Source organism: Danio rerio, chromosome 2, assembly GCF_049306965.1.
Source record: "Danio rerio strain Tuebingen ecotype United States chromosome 2, GRCz12tu, whole genome shotgun sequence".
Taxonomy (NCBI): Eukaryota; Metazoa; Chordata; class Actinopteri; order Cypriniformes; family Danionidae; genus Danio; species Danio rerio.
The window spans coordinates 19,761,607-19,777,116 of NC_133177.1; the positions used below are offsets into that span (position 1 = coordinate 19,761,607).

The 15,510-nt window shown below is 34.6% G+C and overlaps 1 protein-coding gene across 21 annotated transcripts in view; it reads right to left on the bottom strand.

The window, feature by feature from the left end:
* Positions 1 to 15,510, bottom strand: part of st3gal3b (ST3 beta-galactoside alpha-2,3-sialyltransferase 3b) — a 165,947-nt gene that overhangs the window by 120,148 nt on the left and 30,289 nt on the right. For 6 of the 21 annotated variants that reach the window (XR_012386558.1, XR_012386557.1, XR_012386556.1 and 3 more), the window contains exon 1: positions 6,368 to 6,557. The exons of 5 other annotated variants lie outside the window; for them this stretch is intronic. The gene's annotated coding sequence lies outside the window, so the exon portion shown is untranslated. 21 annotated transcript variants of the gene reach the window in all.

Sequence of the window (15,510 nt, forward strand, 5' to 3'; positions counted from 1 at the left end):
TCCCACGTTATAATGCTAATAATATTACTGACAATAAAATGCAGCTTTATAGAATTAAAACATAATTTGTAATTGAGCTCAATGAAGCGGGTAGGCTCTATCTAGTGGCCTCCTTCGACCTGCTCTGTTGTGTGTGTTCTGGGGAGCACATAACTGATGATGATTAGTGTGGGTGGGTGTGTGTGTAGAATAGGGACAACCACATAACTGATGATTGGCTAAATATGCAAGAGATGCTTTCAAAAGGGGTAGACGGAACAATTGCATTAAAGCCATTTAGTAATTTCATAGTAAAGCAATTAAATTAAATCATTAACAGCAAAACAAGTCAATCATGTCGGTATATTTTGATTAAATGTATAGATTTGAATTTTAATAATGTATTAGTGAATGTTGAACAATGTCTTAATAAAAGATATTTGGTTCATGTAAGTAAACACATTAACATTATCTACTGAAAAATTCTTGTAAAGTATGACGTATCATTTTTAAGCTTAACTGAACATGTAAAACTACTGTTTTACATTTTTAACATGGATATTCCTCTTTATCAAATTCAGTTGACAAATATTTTAATACTTTCTACTTTTTTGCCTCAATACAAGATTATCAAAAACAACAAAGTTTAAATCCGAGTGGCCAATGTGCTTCAACAGCCCATTATAAAAAGCCCAGTAGGCACCTAGGCAGAGTGTAGATAGTGTTTGCGGCTGTTTGAACACATTCGACCACAATTGGGTCTACGCTAGAGCAAATCTAATACTTTTTCGACCATCTCTGGCAGCCCTTTTAGCCCCACAGTTGGCAAAAACAAAAGTGAAAGAAAAAGCACCACAGCAGGTGAAATGAAATGGCGCCTAGCACACACAACCCTCTTCAGGTCTGAGCAAAACAAGTACTACTCCAAGAGCGAGAAAAGCATGTCAGCCTTCAATGACAATATAGTACCTAAAAAGAGAACTGCTTTAATAGTATGTGTACTTTAGTTAAGTGGTTAGATTATAAATTGTTCGATTTGGGCTTTGTTTACATGAAAACGCTGTAGCGAAAAACAGAACCCCTTGCATTTCAAAAAAGTTTCATGTTTACTCAACAAATTTTTCAAAAATGAGCCGTCTTTGCACACCTGTGAAAATGACTAAAACCATTGTTTTACACATGTCAGGCCAGTATGTGACACATTCATCTTGTTAGTAAACAGTACCTTTAAAGGAATGACAGTGTGATTTGCTGTTGTCGGCAGCTCTGCACTGATGTGTAAGTGGAATGCACAGTGTGTAAAAGATGTGCCTCTACATTTGGTTGTAAAGTAACTAAAGTAAAAAGTCTTTGCTAATAAAGCGTTTTTTTGTAGGATTCACCCGGTTTTGACCACCAGGTGTCTCTAGCACATCAAAATCTAAAGCTGCGTCCCAAATGGCACACTATGCACCATGTAATTATGCACTTACACACTCAACAGGATAGTACATTTAAGTAGTGTCGTCCCAAATGGCACAATAATGTTTTTTTTACTAAGTGGAAATTCAAACCGTTTCCCTAATGACGCTTGCCAAATCAGTGAAATAAACGAATAATGAATTATCAAATAATACCTGCCGTGAGTATAACCGCATTTACCATTGGGAGGCGCTATAATCACTCTCGTAGGAGAATTTTTCTTTCATCATCCAAATTAAATAAAGTTATCCAACATGTGCGTCCAATAGCTCCGGCCCTTCCACTACATAAGCAAATCTGGGGTCGTTGAGTGCGTGAAGTGTCCATCATTCCACACTTCATTTACTGGCTGAATGAGTGCATCATCCGGGTAATTAAAGTGCACTTATTATTTTTAGAGTTTTCAGTGTGAATGCACTACTTACACTATTTATACTACAAAACGGCGTAAAATAGTGCATAAGTATACAATTTGGGACACAGCTTAAAATTCTGCGACTGACTCTTTCTACTCTATACACTAGGGTTGTCATGATACTGGAATTAGGGACCAATTGATACTGAAATTTTAAACGCGTCCATTTCCCGCTAACATTTGATCACGTACCTAAACACTGTTGATTTGCCATTGTGTTCTCATGCTCAACAGAAAAGACTGTGATTGGCCGTGAAGGTCATCAGTTGACTGAACTCACCGCTGTTTACAGAAAGTAACCACAGATACAGGGACACTGAAGCGTTTTAAAGCAGCGAAGATCAGATGGTTTGTCTATAAGCAAACAAATCGCGACTTTAAAGCACTCCATTGATTAGTACCAAATTCCAGTATCGTGGCTTTCCTAATATGCGCATTGTTTTGCATTCGGTTCCGGTGTCATCACTTCAGAATGAAAGCTGGATCGACATGAAAACTTTAAGGCGATTAATACGTTTGAATTAAAGTACATTGTACATAAAATTCATGGAATTACACATACGTCAATGAATATTAATTTGTTCATTAATTATGAATGTTCTATAGCCTTTAGGAAGCCATTATAATTATGTTTGTGAAATATCAAATTAAGCATAACACTATTAATTTATCTTTCATTTTGTCATTCGTTCTTGGCCAGAGAAGAAATGGTCATGCCTAACTGAGCCTCGTTTCTCCCAAGTTTTTTTGTTTTTTTTTTGCCTTTGCTTTTGTCAATTGGTGAAGTTTTGTTCCTCACCACTGTCGCCACAGGCTTGCTTGGTTTAGGACTTGTGGAGCTGCGCATTGATGGATTTGCTCTTCAGTGTTTGGATTTTCAGCAGTGAAATTTAAACCACACTGAGCTGAACTGAAAACTGGACTGACACAGTTTCAATTTACTAGAACCTCTATGTTAACCTGATTTGACACAATGTACATTGTAAAAGAGCTATAGAAATAAGGATGATTTGAAATTCTATTAATTTGTTTAAATAGATATTCATGCACTTTAAATTTAGTTTTAGCCATTTTTTGCATGTCTCGTTTATTGTTATTAGGCTATAATATTGTCCGATCATCCTGCTGGTGCTTGCCAGCTGCAATTATCAATTAAATTTTTTATTCCATTTCATATATAAATATTCATTAATAAAAATATCACAATCACAAATTTTCTTGATATATCATGACATAATACTAAGCCTTTATACCTCACACCAAGTTTTTCTAATAATGAGAACGCATGAGCTAAAAAATTACTCGACCAATCTGGTAAATGAAAACAAATGATGTTTTGTTACCAAAGTTTGAAAAGAGCACTTTAAAATTTTATAATGATTTTTTTTATAATAAGATCATTTTCTTATCATAAGGCAAGATTGCATTTAGTAATTAACCTAATTAATCAGGGGCAGGGTTTCTGCAGCTTTCACCAAGTTAAATTTAAGACATTTTTATGATGAATAAAAATTTTTAAAGGATTATTTTTCAATTGCCCCATTAAAAATTATTAAAATTTAATCTATTTAATAATACAATAATTATAATAATTTAGTTTGAATTCTTAAAATGAATTTCCAAAAACATCTATTCACAAACCCTACATAGCTGCAATTACTTCAGTTTAATAATTTAATAATTAAAATATATAGGCCAGGTCAGTATCCTCAGCAATAAATTAATGGAAAACTTTTAAACAAATGTCACTGTAAGGAAAGTAAGTAAATACTTTTTAAAATAAAAAGTTAAAAGTTGAATTGAGATGGATTGTTGGTAGTTGTATGAGTGTTAATGGCCAGATCCATGAAAAAAAACGAAAATCAAGACCTGCTAATAAAAGATTTAAGACCTACAACACAATGTTTCAATAGATTTAAGACTTTAAGTCCTAAAATTTAGCATTCGAGAGTTAAGACATTTTAAGATTTTTAATGACCCCACAAATACCCTGGGGGTAATATTCAATACTGGTCAAAAGTTCTAGAAAGAAAAGTAAAAAATAAAAAAAGGATCTTCTGCGGAACAAGTCTGCATCAGGTTGACCCAAAGTACTATTTTCACAATTTAAAATAGCTGTTTTCTGTCTGAATATATTTTAAAATGTAATTTAATCCTGTCATTTAAAAGCTGAATTTTTACCATAATTACTCCACTCACACGATCCTTCAATAACTTGCCATTCAAGAAATGTCAAACAAGTCAAATATGCTTAACCATATTGCTAATTATATGCAAGTGTGAACTTGTGATTTTGGGGGGGAAAATATGCAGCAACCAAAAAATGTTGATGTCATGTGAACAAAGCACATACAGTGCTCAGCATATAATTGAGTACACCCCATTTAGAAAATGAATCTTTTTTTTTATCCATTTCTCAGTGGATATAGGCAATGTATTTTGGTGCATTTAAACAAAATGTATCTATTAAACATATATTTATTAAAATAATACTTTAGTCACCAAACATGTTTAGAAACCGAACAATAATACAATTAAATTCAAGCAAAATATTGCAAAAAAAGAAAAAGAAAAAAACTTACAAAATTTCAACAATTTTTTTTTTTTTTTTTTGCTTCTCTTGATTTTCCTTCTTTTTTATATTTGTATTTATTTATTTATTTTTACATACATTTAAGTGTACTAGTTTTTGGACCGTTATCGTTAGTTATTTTATTAGAGAAGCTCCAGATTTGGTTTCAGTACTGACTAATATAATTTATATGCACAAATATAATATTGTATAGCTTCCTATTAAAATATGAAATTAAAAGACAGATTTGTGAGGGGTGTATATGCTGAGCACTGTGCATATACAAAGATCATGTTTACCTGTATGATACCAAAGCACAAGTTCACAAAGAAATCATGCAAATAAATATACTGCAGAAAACTAGACAGTTGTTCCTGAAGGTGTCCCAGCAGAGTAACGACAGGCAAATTATCTAATTTAACCATGAACATATTCAACTAAAATCAGACAATAAGACTTCACATTTTGTTCTCATTCATTTATCAACTTAGACTTTTTCTTCAGTAGAACATTAATGAAGATTTTTAGCAAAAGCTGTAATCCTTAATGATTCACAAACTGCAAGTAAGCCGCAACCAGCACTTTGAGAGTCAAAATAAAAATGAAAAAAAAAAAAAACTCCATACACAGGATAAACTAAATTATTACCTGTAGTTACTGACTACAGTAGTCATATGAAGCATGACAACCAGCCTTTGCAAGGAATTAAACATTACTTACAGAATGACTTTAAACCACAACACTGGCAAACACTAGGCTATACTGACTGCAGAGCTTCCTGTCACATACTGAAGAACTTGGGCTCAAACTCTTATATATGCCGGCTGTTCTACAGTGAACACAACAGGACGCTTGTGTTTCAGACAAGTCTTCAGTTTCTTGAACATACCAATAGTTTTGCTTCATACTATGCTACGAATTCGTTTTGTTTTGACTGCATTTGTTTGTTTGTTTGACTTTCAATTTACAAAATGCTGATAAACATTGACTTGCTTTGTATGATTCACCAGAACCAGTTTGGCTAAAAATATTTTATATTGTTCAACAAAAAAGAAGAAATCAATATCTCATTTTACCTGAGAGAAAGTACAACAAATGTGTAGATAAACTATCCCTTTAACGTGGCAGAGCAAATTAATTCACAAGAATTCACTTGGCCTGAAACCTAGCCAAAACTCTGACATCGAAACTGTTTCAAATGTTACTTAATTGCCGGTTCCTTTCACTTGTAGCCAGTGTACATCTATAAATCAGCCTATTAGTTTAATGTAACGTGGCGGTTTTAAATTTGACCGACTGGAATGCTCCACATCCATATGGCGGTCGTCCGCTGCATCTATCTATCCCGTTCTTCAAAGCACAACTGACTTACACCAACAACAACAGACGAGAACAGTGCGATAATGTTTTATCTGTCTATTAGTATGCACACAAGGCTGTGGTTAAGGTGATGTCCCGATAACTTCATGTTTGCATTTCTCAGACTGAGCGCAGGCAGGCTAACGGTTTACCCTCCCCTTTACTTCACACAGAAACCAGCAGACTGCTCGCAAGATAAACACAACATAGCCTAACCGATACGTTTCGACAAGCCACAACACACAAACCCGAGTCTCGAACGCGAACGGGGTTTATAAAATCTGACAGATATGTAAATTGGAAAATATGAGGGATTATATGCGTTCAGGGGCCTAAAGCAAAGCGCTCATTCAGCTAGCCAGCCACACACAAACACAGTCCCGACGAGCTAAACTCATTCACAAACATACAGCGTTTGATACTCCTTTAAGAACATTCATAAATTCGAACATGCGATGTTTGCGTCACCGAGTTCGTCCGTCGCGAAGATTGAACGGTAGCTCCAAAATAACGTAAAACAGCCGTCCGGTATAACGCATTAAAGATAAATCCTTTTTTCCACCGGTTCACTTTTACATTACCTGTCCACATCAGTCGTCAAGACCCTCGGGTTAAAATGCTATCGACCACATTTTTCTTGCACTCCGCCGTTTCTGTCCATCCTTTTTTTTTGATACAATTTACGAGGATACTTTGTTACCTACTCAACGCAGCGAGAGAGAAGCTGCGTGTTGGTTTATTTGGGAATCACCCTCCCCTCCTCTAGCTCCCTTTCTCTCTCCCTCTACTTGCCGTTTTAAGTGGGAGGTATAATGGTCCTTAGCACATTCGTGTCTCAAATCCTAGTAAGCAAACTACCTATAAATATTTTAAACACATTTTTGGGGACATCCTACGCGCTGATGGTGTCTACTCATTCCAAAAATGCGAACCAGCTTCAAGGTCTCAGCGAATCCTTTTAACGAATCGACTACAAGTTAACTACTAGTTTACAAGCCCAGTCCGAATCTTTCAAAGCTTTCGACTCATTGAACTCTCCATGAAAAGGCAAAGAGAGCTAGAATAGAACCGCCTATACTGATAATAAATGATTTTATTTTAAGGCTACAGTGCAAAATACTTAAACATATAGTCTACTTTTGACCATCCATATAAAGGCGAAATGTTACTAATACAATGTTTTATAACAATAACCTAATTAATTAATTAATGTACTTAATATTTAGTTTTACGAAAATTTAGGCTATTATTTAATTAGTGTGAAAATAGGTGTGAAAAGCCAATGTTAATTTGGGGTTACAAAGGTTTAAATACACCATAATTCCAACAGAGATAAAGGCCTTTTTTTCATTTTTTTTTTTTAATTTTTTTTTTCTGCATTTATGCAACAAAATATTTCAATAATAGAGCTAATAGTACATTAAGGTCGCAAGACCAGGATACATATATATATATATATATATATATATATATATATATATATATATATATATATATATATATATATATATATATAACATTCAAAAATAGACTATCAATAGTGCAGCTTTTCTAATAGTCAAGCAAGTCGCCAAACTGAAACAGTCCTACCTCATTTTTGTTGTGCCTTCAGCAAATATTTGGTACAGAGTTTGTCACATGAGTGCTTAGAATATATATACTGTTATCTGGCAGTTTCATTGCCGTGAATGCATCTTTTCATCGGCGGTTCGTCTTTCTGTTCCCCACGTGGCAGTCTCTCCTCGTCAGCTATTGCATTATATCTTTGCAATTGTGTGCTAATGATGAGCTCGGTTTGTCTTTTATATATGCAAATGAGCAGCGTTTTAGTTTAGTTAAAGCAGCTCTACACATGTTTTAGACATTTTTTTTAACTAGAAAGACCAGCCATATAGCCTATGTATTTTGAGACCAGCCTATGTATTTCGAGACCAGCCATATGTATTTTAATTATAGTTTGTTTGCACTGTGGTATAGATTAGGTCATTATATTTGTATTAATTATATAATTTAAAAAATGAAATAATAAATCGAGATGTACATTAATGAGACAGTTTTATATGTGTTAGAATAGTTTGAATCATAAGACTAAATAATAAATTTGTGTTAGAATAACTGCACCCCTGGTTATTTATTATGGTTTAAGCAGTATGACATATTTTATTGTTAAAGGGATAATTCACCACAAAATTAAATAAAAAAATAATTATTTATTCACAAACAATTATTGTTTTCCTATTTTTATATTTCTTATTTTTTTAACTCAAAATAAGACTTAATCTAAAGTGAGGACTATTAATGCATTATAAAGCCTTCATAAATGACAATTAAAAGCTTAGTTCTATTCTAAATGGGACGAAACACAAACAACTCTATTTATTTGTTACACAAATGTAACTGTACTTCAAATAAAAACGAAATATTTGCAACCTAAAATAAAAATGTAAAATAAAATTACTGTACAGTTTAAACATTGCATCCTATTGTTTAATTATCACCTTGATTCACCACCCTGAATGCATCAGTTAAATTTTTTAATCAAAAACCTCACCAAATCGCTTTCAAAAAAACACCAGCTGACAATAGCCTATCACTGGCAATCCTGTACATTAAGGGGTACTGACATGGTCCTGTTTCAAAAGAGTTGTTGTCTGACCTTGAAAAGTGTGATTTTATTTCGGAGCAACTCAACATTGATCTCTCTAGTGAAGTAACTGTCACTCCTTGGGTGAAGTGTCATCAAAAATGTTGTTTGCTTTTGATTTGGTTGAGGATGCACCAGTCTTTGGAAAGATTGTTCAAATTTTGATCAAGGATGGAGTTTATTTTTTGGTCTCTCATGGAATTAGTTTGTTGAACATATCCATGCTTTCAGGGTTTTTGCTTAAAAGCACAGCCTTCTTCTAAAAAAAATATATAAATAAATAAAAAAATTAAAATAAATAAATAAACAACAATTGTGTTACTACAAGTCATTTGATTTTCAAATGGCATATGGCATTGACAGTTCAATTTACATTGTTTTGGGCTGTTACTTGTAAAGTAATTTTATTAGTTGCCTGGTGTTCCATGTTGGAATAAAATTTTGATAGAGTAATGTAGTGAGATGTGTTTTCTTCACACTGAATTTATTATTTTGAAATTAAAATTATTATTTTTTTAGAAGCCTTAATCTACTTTGCCAGTTAAAGTAACATTTCTTAAATAGTTCTGTCAATATTTAAGTGATGTAATATTTGATTCCCATAAGCTTGAATAGATTTATTTTTATTTTTTTTTAGAAGGTCAACTCCAGAACAGTGTAGGATTTTTAACTCTGCCAAAGTTTTCAACAAAATTCCTCCTAGCTCTGTAGCAGTGTTGTTGTTATCTGTATTGGTGTTAATGCTTCACTCTTATAGTGTTAGTATTTGACACTGCGTTGGTGTTAAAAGAGGCAACACTTTTGAAAGTGTTGAATTGACATTTTGCAGGTGTTTCCCATATATACACTTTTAAAGTGTTGAATTTAACTCTGTTGGTGTTAATTTACGGATTTCAAATTTGCTGTGTTAAGTTTGTTTAGAAACCAAAAGACTTAGCCATTGTATTTGTTTTTTCTACTATGGATATCAGTGGCTATTGGTCTCCTGCTTTCTACAATGTCTGTGTGAGTTCAATGTACAAAAGAAACTTGAAAACAGTTACTACTGCACTGTAAAACCCAAATTTAAGGTAAATCAAACCATTTTTGGAAACTGATTGCAACAAACCATTTAAGTTAAAAACTAATCCTAATGAGTTCTATAAACTTAATCCATTTGAGTAAACAAAGCAATTTGAGCACAGTAAAACCCAATAAGTTAAACTCCAACTGTTTGTGTAAACCGATTGCAACATCTTTTATTTGAATTAAAAAAGAATCTTTATGAGTACTGTGAACACTCCATTTAAGTTGAAGTACAATATATTTATTTAACTTATTACCTTCAACACTGAGTTCAAATCTCTTGATGAGTAATTTTGTGGATAATATACCTTTAAAGCCAGCTGTTTGTTTTCAAGACATCAGATGTTCTCAGTGTTTTATATTAATATGATAAGAATTTAATGTCCCTTTAGGATAAATTTATTGTAGTAAGTTTTGATGTAATGAGTTTAATGTTTGACAGGGGCAAAACAAATTCCTCACCTACAGTATAATAAATGTTGAGATAACCAAGATAACAGAACAAAACAGTTAGTGTTTTAATCCATTTAACCATTGTGAATGAGTGAATGAATAAACAAAGGAATGTTTTTTGCCTCTTCCCAAAGTATGCCAAAATCAGGGGTCAAAGATAATTCTGGACTACATCAATATAATTTGTAAAAAGTGTGGCCTGCAGTTTGCATTTGTCTCTTTGGAATTATTGTTGACTTCAAATGTATTAAAGGGTTCAATACCCCCTCCCCCAAAACCTGATTTTATTCTGATTGGTGGTTGAATGCTCCGGTTATACCTATAATGTCCAAATTGCTACTTTAATGTTGGTTAGTGTCAGGATTGGCAATTAACAGGGACTAAAGCTAATTTAGCTTTATTACCAGTGTCACAACTTCAGTTTCATATCGAAATGAATAGAAATGATATTTTAGGATAGATCTACTGATTTTCCATTACTATTTACCATTACAGAATGTTAACATCCAATCATTTTCCTTCAGCTTAGACCCTTATTTATCAGGCCAACCGCAAACCTATCCAGCAAATGTTTTACAAGGCGGATACCCTTCCAGCTGCAACCCAGTACTGGGAAACATCCACACACACACACACACTCATACACTACAGCCAATTGAGTTTATTCAGTTCACCTACACCACATGTCTTTGAACTGTGGGGGGAAACCGGAGCACCTGGAGAAACCCACGTCAACATGAAGAGAACATGCAAACTCCACACAGAAATGCCAACTGACCCAGCCGGGACTCAAACCAGTGACCTTCTTGCTGTGAGGCGATAGAGCTAACCACTGAGCCAACATGTCACCAGTATATTAACAGTTTTTGTAAAAATACCGTGTCTCATCAAATATGTTCTATCTGTTACTGTGGAAAAAGCCTTGTTCACAGTTATATGCAAACTCATATTAGACTAAAGTCATGTACTTCTTTAACCCTTTGATGCACTACATGGGTCTAAAGTTACCAGTTTATTTTTTCTATATCTATTTTATAGCTTGTGCATTAAAGAGTTAAATAACTAAAGTAAAAAAAAAATTAAATTTTCATATGTTAAATGGTTTAAGTTTATTATCATTAGTCAGATTGTGACATTTTTTTTTCCATGTAGTTTATAAAGCTGATCATATCCATATCCTAATTATGAGTTAAATTAAATAGTTTGAGTTATTGTGATTGAAGCAGGGTCGTATGAGGTACTTGTTTGATCAGTGTGTTACCTATGGAAGACTGCAGGGGCAGATCGCAGTGCAGAGCTACAGAGGACAAGGACGTTCAGCAACAGAATAAATAGTAAATAAAAAATGTATTAATAAATACATTTTTCCAAAGATGGGTTGCAGCTGGAAGAGCATCCACTGCGTAAAAACGTGCTGGATAAGTTGGCAGTTCATTCCGCTGTGGCGACCCCGGATTAATAAAGGTACTCAGCCAAAAAGAAAATGAATGAATGAAAAAATTAGTTTATTGTGATATATGTAATGACATTGAATGTATTTGTGTTGTCTGTTTTTTTGCCGACATAATTGTGTGGTGAGGCCAAAGATAAATTTACACATGTGGATAATAAAGAAGCTAAAGTAAATATTACTAATTAATATTTTATTAATATTACTAACGATTCCGCAGCACTGTCTGCTGCTGGTAAAGCACAGGCAGCAGAGGTAAACACCTCTTATTAACCCACATCAATATTGAACTATCCCTCATAATATGAACATGACACTGAATTTAGAAATAATAATACCTGTATCTTTTATTTTTTTCATGATAATGTTCATATCCTCAGCTATGAAGAAGAATTGTGCATTGTAAAATGTAAAATTGAGTAAATTGTGATCTGCAAGAAAATGCATTTATCTATGAATGTAAATAATCCAGATTAAGTGTTTTGAATGAGCATGATGTTGATTTAAATGAAGGAAATCATTTGGTTACAGAGAAAACTTACATCAAAAATACTGAAGACCTTCAGTGACTCTGTGGGACAAGACCCTCAAAAACATGGAAGCAAACCCTGAATCCACCAGGAATAATGAGTGAAAATATGTGCGGCTGATAAGGTCAACAAGTTCATGATTAAGTGAAGGTCTTTATCCAATTTCTTTGATTAAATAACCTGCTTTTAATAAACTTACTTACATTGATTGAATTCTCAATAAAAGGTAATTTCCAGGCCCACTCACAGTACATTTACATTCCATTTAGCAGAAACTTTTGGCCAAAGTGACTTACTGTACAAATGAGAAAACCATTAAGCAACTCATCATAAAGCAGCAACATATACAAGAAGTGCTACAGTACCTATACAGAGGTACTGATGAGGGAGAATAAGGAATGTTACGAGAGAATAAGGAAATATCTTTAATTTTAGGATGTAGTCAGTTGCTTGCAGAAGAAATTTTCAGTTGTGCTTTGAACGTTACTTGTGAATCAATAGTTCGTGTTGGGATTGGGGGAAATCATTTCTCCAGTGAGGACGGAAAAGATTCTAGAAAGTGATTTAGAGCCTCTCGTAAAAGTATCATTAGATGGTGCTCACTTAGGCCCCGTTTACACTTATACATTTCAGTTTTAAAATGGCGTTTTAGAACAAAAAAGATCCACATACACATTAGTGTTTCACCTAGCGTTTCTGAATTGATCTCTGTCCACACTACACCATTGAAAACGCACATCGAATGACCACACACACACTCTGCCATGCACTTCAGTTTATACAGACGTCGGAGCACACCTTCCCAGGTGAGAACAGCATATGTCGGACAGTTCATAAAAGATCTACTGCTGCACCCTCATCTTACTATAGTTGTTAAACATGATATTTAATTAATCTTGTCTCTAACGACACTTCAGTATTTTAAATCTATTAGATGTTTTCTGGTAACATGTTTTGGCCAAGCGCAAAAATAAGTTAATATATTAATTTATGTAACCATGTAAACTGATTCTGCACATTGAGCAGTTGCTTGCCTTTATTTTTTATATTGTATAAACGTATTGTATTTTTGATTGTCATTACTGATTGTTAAAACTGATATTCAGCAAAAGAGGCAGGGGATGTTTTATATTTTTTAATGAAAATGAAAGGGGGCAGTTATGTTGTAGGCTCTGTTTTGTTATAAAAATGCATACAGTGAAAATGAGGGTCATATAAATATGTAGCTACAAAAACATTTTTGGTGTCTGCTAATTTGTTAATATCAAAATAAAAAATAGGCAGTTTCTTATATCATGTTTTATTTTATTGTTGAGATAAAATGAAAACATGAAAAAATCAACCTGGGTGATTTGAATGACGTTATAAAGTACACCGTTCCCTTTGAAGATTTACCTGACGTGTCCTCCGGAGTTTGTTTTCCATTTCAAACTTGCAAACTCTGAACTTACCTGAAAAGGAGGCAAGACTGAACTGTGTGTTCTTAATTTTGAGAAAAAGCTACAATCAGATATGACAATCAGAAATGCGCTATATAAATACACATTACATTACACATAGGCAAATGTCAGCAGCCACATCTCGTTTTTAGATGTCTTCATTTTCCCCCATCCACACTGATATGGCACAGCTGCGTTTTAAAACCAAAATGGTCTCTTCAGCACTTGCGAAACGCTCAATATGTAGCACTCAAAAACTCCAGGGTAGTGTGGACAGAAAGTGTAACTGTAGCAAAACTTATGTGTTTTAAAACTAAAGCATATTAGTGTAAATGATGCCTTAGAGTGTACTCACACTTGTATGTCTTGTACGATCGTGCCCCCTCCTCTCTTCCCCTCTGCCAGCACTCACATTGCAATTTTACCTTCCAAGCCAAAGCACGCTTACATCATCGATTATGCTACTGTTTTAAAGAAAATCTCTCTTGCTCAGTGCAGTGGAGATTGCTTTATTTATTAGATTAGATTAGTCTCAACTTTATTGTCATTACACATGTACAAAGAGAAAGCAACGAAATGCAATTTAGGTCAAACCAACAGTGCAATAGCAGCAAGAGCAGGATACAGGTATACGTTATAAAGTGCAGTTATAGAAAAACTATAGTGATATTTACAGATGGATGTACTATGAACATTATATACAGGCTGCTTTAGCTATAAAAGAGATTTACAATAAATGAATATATGTACAGATTGCTATTAATAATCAGAAGTGTGCAGATAGATAAACATAATTACAAATGTATATGTTCAGTGGGTGTGTACATAAATACAAATGTCCATGTGCAGTGGGTATGTACAGTTCAAATAAATAAATCAGTGCAATGTAGTGCGATGAATATGTGCAATTTTAATTGTGCAAATGATACACAGTGCAGTGATTGTGAGGAGTATAAGTTAGAGGAGAGTGGGGTGTGTGTTAGCGGGCAAAAGAGTCAGTGAGGGGCAGAGTCCAGAAGGGAAACAGGTCTAGGGAAAAAGTTGTTCCTCAGTCTGCTGGTTTTTGTCCAGGGGAGCCTGAAGCGCCTGCCGGAAGGCAGGAGAGAAAACAATGAATGAGCAGGTTGAGAGGAATCCTTAAAAATACTGCATGCTCGGCACAGGCAGTGTTTCTTCTGGATGTCCTCAATGGCTGGCAGAGTGGTCCCTGTGATGCGTTGGGCAGTTTTCACCACCCACAACAGAGCAGTTTCCATACCAGACTGTGACGCAGTTGGTCAGCGGTTCTCTTGTGCAGTAGTAGAAGTTCACCAAGACAGCTGATGAATGCTGGTTCCTCTTAAGTTGTCTTAAAAAAAATAGGAGCTGTTGAGCCTTCTTGACCAGGCTGGAGGTGTTGGTGGTCCAGGAAAGGTCCTTTGAGATGTGGGTCCCCAAGAACTTGAAGGATGAGACAGGCTCACAGGCCATCCCATTGATGTGGATGGGATCATGTGAGCCGGTTCATTCCTTTCTGAAGTCCACAATGAGCTCCTTGGTCTTGTTGGTGTTAAAGAGTAGATTATTTTATTGTTTAGTATTTTAAGTCGTATGGGATGCAGTAACATACAGTGAATCTTTTGCTAAACAGATCCACCACTTTTGACGATCAAAAATGTAAAGTCATCATGTTGCATGTATTAGGAGGAATGCTGAAGATGGGAGCTGACATGCAGTAAGCGTTTTGCATCTTTGATAAACTGACAGTTTGCGTTTATTAAAAAGTAAGAATGATTAATAAATCCACATGAAACAATCCCAGTAGACATCAGAAAAGTGATGTCACGCCTTCAGTTTTGAGCTCAGGCGCGCTTTGCACTCACACTACAAGCATATACGTGAACTGTGCTCTGGCACACCTCTTCCAACCAGGCTAGGACCGGCCAACTTAATCATGCTCAGATGCGATTCGGGGCACTCACACTTGTCAAACAAACCAGGAAATTTACCTGAGCACAGTTTGGATAGCCTAGTGTCAGAAGCACTGCAGATGCACTGCACTTTTCTGCCCATAGACTTCGACAGACTGAAAAAGCAAGCTCCTGCGACAAGTTTCGCAGTTTGCTGAATTGAAAAGTTCAAGCTTGGTAAACTCTGGCCTGCG